This window comes from Lycium barbarum, chromosome 3 (assembly GCF_019175385.1).
Source record: "Lycium barbarum isolate Lr01 chromosome 3, ASM1917538v2, whole genome shotgun sequence".
In the NCBI taxonomy this organism is placed as follows: domain Eukaryota; kingdom Viridiplantae; phylum Streptophyta; class Magnoliopsida; order Solanales; family Solanaceae; genus Lycium; species Lycium barbarum.
Genome location: NC_083339.1, coordinates 38,112,588 through 38,117,957, shown reverse-complemented (window position 1 = coordinate 38,117,957; position 5,370 = coordinate 38,112,588). Strand labels below are relative to the sequence as shown.

At 37.7% G+C, this 5,370-nt stretch overlaps 1 long non-coding RNA gene across 12 annotated transcripts; it reads left to right on the top strand.

Moving 5' to 3' along the window:
• Positions 1-249: 249 nt before the first annotated feature.
• LOC132631017 (uncharacterized) lies at positions 250-5,131 on the top strand. Of its 12 annotated transcripts, none has more exons than XR_009578793.1 (6): positions 250-507; positions 948-1,076; positions 1,249-1,402; positions 4,022-4,087; positions 4,184-4,347; positions 4,438-5,131. It is a non-coding gene; the product is annotated as an uncharacterized LOC132631017 (long non-coding RNA). The 12 variants fall into 12 exon arrangements; XR_009578796.1 differs by having other exon boundaries at positions 4,009-4,087; XR_009578797.1 differs by having other exon boundaries at positions 1,249-1,417.
• Positions 5,132-5,370: the final 239 nt, after the last annotated feature.

The following is a 5,370-nucleotide window of genomic DNA, read 5'->3' as shown; positions in this document are numbered from 1 at the left end:
TATAAAATATCGAAATTTCGGGGTCCTGAAACATGATTAGTCTATGTTCAAAATACGTTAAAAAGGGGTAATGGAAGAAGGGTTAACCAAAAGGGCCGGAAAAAAAAGAGGAGGCACTATAGCAGTAATTTACTGCGCTATAGCACTTAACGGAGCCGTCCCCGTTAAGTGCGTTGGCGCAGTAATTTACTGCGGTAAAGGCATTTTGGTAACTTTTTTTTTATGGGGATATTTTAGTTCAAAATGCTTTTTTTGGCCATTTTGGTTACGGACTCTCTTTCTCTCTACCCCTCCAAACCCTAGATCATTCAACAAAGAGCAAAAAGGAAACGGACCAGATGACGCAGAATAAGAAGAGCAAGTATCACTATATTCTCCTCCCTTGATCAAGAAACGGACCAGAAAAAAGGGATAATTTCTCATCCCTTGATCAGATTTGCTCTTCCTCTTGCATTTTGGGTAAGAGCCAACAATAGAGAGAAAGAGGCCGAAGTCAGAAAATATTAGGTACTCAATTAGAAAAAAATTGTTCTTCCTCCTTGGGAAACTGACTTCAAAAGATGTTTTTTTTTTCCTAACTTCTTATTTTTTGCCTAATGAATGGTGGAAAATTTCGAATTCTGCTGTTAAATGCTCGAATTCTAACCCCGTCCTGTGTCTTTACTTGGTCCGACCAAAACCCAATTACACATTTTCTCTTTTTTCACCTTTTTCTTCTTTTTTCTTTTTTCTTGTATGGTAATTTGTTTGGAACATAGGCAAAACGGGTGAGTTTTGAAAAATACTGTTGATTCGTGCATGATGGAGTACTACAATGTCATTTTGAACTACTTTTTTTTGAATATAGCATCATGGTTCTCTTTTACGTTTTCGTTTACAAGACTATAGTGTTTAGTCTATGTATTGAGCTTCACGTCTCACTAACATTCTCAGCTTTACATTTGCAGGATTTCTCTAAAAAGTCAAAAAAATCAATGTGAATGTAGAAATATAGAAGATCTAATGATAGATCGTTACTCTATTTCCCAGGATGTCTCTCGAGTTGGCTTGATTCCATCGGTGTTCTACAGTTTGCGGTAAGCTTGGATGATATTCCTTTAATCTTTCCTTTTTAAGCCTATTGTTTTTTCTCCTTTAGCATATACATGTGACTTTTTTTTTTTCAACTCATGTATACATGCTGAGATTTTTGTTGGTTGGTTGTCTTCTGATAAGTTTTCTATTGTCTTAACATATTTAATTTCCCAGCATTAATAAAGGTGTATAACCTTTATTAATGCTACTGTCATCAGTCAACTGTTGGAATTGCATGTTGTTTCTCCTTGGTTTTGGTGAAAATCTTGATACACAAGTGACCTTTTCAAGAATCCTCCAGAATTGGTCTAGGCAAATTTGGTTGAAGGTAACACGCATTGTGGTTGGTTCTCATTTTTTTTAAACATCTTTTGTTTGGTAGGATATTGAATTTCATTTGATGCTGAGTTGTTGCCTGGTGACTTAATTAGTGTTAACTACTTACCAATTACGGGATGTGGAAACTTGATAATTGAGAAAATAAGGTTGTTTGCTAATATCAGGACAGTGACAATTGTTTTCCCAGCTTGAAATTAGCAGGCCTATCTTCATTTTATTTCCTTGATTCTTTTTTATTTTGTCCGAATATTTAATTAAACTTGAAAATTCAATAAATGGACCGGATTGAGGAATTTCCAATTGATTAAAAAATGATACTAAAAATGCTGTCCAGGACAAAGAGAATATGAAGGGTTTACATTTTGCTTTTTGGATTATATTTCTGGTTGGTAGATGAGTAGCATTGAGGATTCATTCTGTTCTGCCGGGTGAAAGTCAGTTACAGCTGATGTTGTTTTCTTTTTCTGTTTGACATGCCTTCCGTACATCAAATTGCATAAGGTAATTAGTGAACGTTAAATGGAACAAGAGAAGCTAGAAATTTTTTGATGCCTTTTTGTGGTGGTGGTTTTTTTTGGGCGGGGTGAGGGAGGTTTGCTAAGTTGGAAGTTCTGTAATTGAGGCTCTACTACTCCTTAGCCATTTCATCTATCCAATGATTATATTGTGGTGATAGCCCTATCCAAATACTCGATTTCGCTAAAATTCTGAGGTTATTAACCAACAATACTAATTTGTTGTAGTTTCTAAGGCTTGGTAATCATCCATCTTGTGAGGAGACTGGTGGAGCAGTATAGGGAGAGGAAGAGGGACTTACACATGGTATTCATCGACCTAGAAAAGGCTTACGACAAAGTTCCAAGAGAGATCCTATGGAGATGCTTGGAGGCTAAAGGTGTACCTGTGGCGTACATTAGGGTGATCAAGGACATGTATGAGGGAGCCAAAACCAGGGTAAGGACAGTAGGAGGAGACTCAGAGCACTTTCCAGTTGTGATGGGGTTGCATCAAGGATAAGCTCTTAGTCCGTTTTTATTTTCCTTGGTGATGGATGGATTGACGCGGCAAATTCAAGGTGAGGTGCCATGGTGTATGCTTTTCGCGGATGACATAGTCCTGATCGACGAGACTCGTAGCGGAGTTAACGCTAAGCTGGAGGATTGGAAACAAACTCTGGAGTCTAAAGGGTTTAAGTTGAGTAGGACCAAGACAGAGTACTTAGAGTGTAAGTTTAGTGAAGCACCTCAAGAGGCTGGCTTGGAAGTGAGGCTTGGTACCCAAGCCATCCAGAAGAAAAGTAGTTTCAAGTATCTTGGGTCTATTATGCAAGGCAGCGGGGAGATTGACGATGCTGTCACACATCGTATTGGGGCAGGGTGGATGAAATGGAGGCTTGCTTCCGGAGTGCTATGTGACAAGAAGGTGCCACCACAACTTAAGGGCAAGTTCTACAAAGTGGTGGTTAGACCGACTATGTTGTATGGGACAGAGTGTTGGCCAGTTAAGATTTTTCACGTTCAAAAGATGAAAGTTGCTGAGATGAGAATGTTGAGATGGATGTGTGGCCACACCAGGAGTGACAGGATTAGGAATGAGGATATTCGGGACAAGGTGGGAGTGGCCTCGGTGGAAGACAAGATGCGAGAAGCGAGATTGAGATGGTTTGGACATGTGAAGAGGAGAAACACAGATGCCCCAGTGCGGAGGTGTGAGAGGTTGGCCATGGATGGTTTCAGACGAGGTAGGGGTAGGCCAAAGAAGTATTGGGGAGAGGTAATTAGACACGACATGGCGCAGTTACAGCTTACCGAGGACATGATCTTAGATAGGAGGGTTTGGAGGACCCACATTAGGGTAGAAGGCTAGTAGATAATCTCATTATCCTGTCTTATTAGTAGTCGCATTATCGTAGTATAATTTCTTGTTCTCTGATTTATGCTATTATCTGTTATTTCTTGTGCTTTGATTATTCTATGTTATCTGTGTCACTTGCGTTACTTCATTTCCATATCGCTTTCAATCTCTTAGCCTTATCTGACCTCTTTTTATGTTTTTTTATTGAACCGAGGGTCTTTCGGAAACAGCCGTCCTACCTTGGTAGGAGTAAGGTCTGCGTACACTATACCCTCTCCAGACCCCACGTTGTGGGATTTCACTGGGTTGTTGTTGTTGTTGTTCTAAGGCTTGGTAATATTTGTAAATAGAAAGAAAGTCGGATTTTCCATTTGCCACTTGATGGTATGTTAATGTGTTTGAGGCTTGATCATTTTGTTATCTTTGAATTTTAAGATAAACTGCCTTTCTTAATACTCTCATATACTGAATTTTCCGGGCTTGGTCTACTGTTCTTATGTAATAGTTGGATATATGTAGCTGTGTTTCAAGATGCAACAGATCTGGAGCTAAAATTTCATATTAGGAGAATTAGTTCAGGTTGAATCTTAGGGAATATATCTAGGTTTTACGTTCTGCCTGATATTCATAAGTTTGTGAAATTTATGTAAAGCAGTAGGAGTTGTTGTTGATATAAGTTGTATTCTAAGTTCCTTGGCATATGATACTTTCTAACTTCTATGTCATTGTTATCTTACAAAGTGCTTGCTCACAGATAAAAGATCGAAAGCCCATGAGAGGTACATGGAGCAATAAAAACAACGCGCAAGGGCTATTTCAGGTACTTCTAAGGGCAATCTACTTTAATCTTTTTGTTGTGGCAGCACATATTGCAGTATTTTTATGCTAAATTAATTTGGATGTTTAACTCTGGAAGTAAGATTGACTCAAACTAGTACTGAATCATCTGTGTGAGGTGTCTCCTACATTTTCGGCACTTCATTAAAGCATTCATGCTGACGACCCCTTGGGAAATCTATTACTCAACTTCATACCAACCGCTTAAGATGCCTTGTCTCCTCTCATTCTGTTCCAACAGAGGTGAGTGAGTAATGACAATTGTCTTTTTGAAATGAATTTATATACCTTTACTCTTCCCTTTATGCTGATACTATCTTTATTCTTACAAAGTTCCACATGTTGCTGAGCTTTTACTCTGAGTGTGTGATAAATCAATAAAAGTCAGTTTTGGTTATAGTGATACTCAGCGACAGGTTGAAAAGCTCTGAATGGTTGAAAGTATGTGAAGTTATCTACAAATGATAGAGAACAACCTTTGAGGTCGAGCAACTTGCTTAAAGAAAGTTGTATCTTATAAGGTGAGTTGTCATGGAGGTACTCCCAACAAGAGAACTTATCTTAGAGAAATTTAATTGAAAAGATTCACCAAGATGTATTTTCACATTATGCAGACTGCAGTAAAATATGCAGCTTTTGTAAAGTGCTTGAGCAAGAGGAAAAAGAATAGTAAAAGTTGTACAATTATGAATCTGGCTGAGTCTGGTGGGGCTCTAGAGCTTCATATTAATGTCATGAATTTACCATATGTATTTTCTGAGGATGCAGGAAGATGATTAACTGGAGAGTTTCAATGATCTTGGATTGACCGTGTCTAAGATCTGTGTATTAGATGAGCAGTTTTATTAGTCATTTTTTATGTTATTTTATTTTGATATGTGGAATGCCTATACTGTTTATAGAGGCATTCTTTAGTGTAAACTGAAGTACTTTATGGACATACTTCAGCAATAATGTAACTGCAGATGTGTATATCTGTTTGGTTGTGTCTTCCGCAAGTATGTTAATTTTGAAGGTTCTCTCCTTAGTGTTTTCTTTCCCTTTTTTTTTTTAAAAAAAAAATATTATTTTACTGCGATCCTTCACTGCCATATGATCATACGCCACATCTAAATATTGACTATATCTTGAAAATGTAAAATGTAAGCACGGGCCATGCCCATCCAGTTCCTTATCGTAAACCATTAACATCAATTACTACTTAATTTCATTAATGATACTTATTGCACATCATTATCCATTTTCTAATGTAGAAATTAATAAATA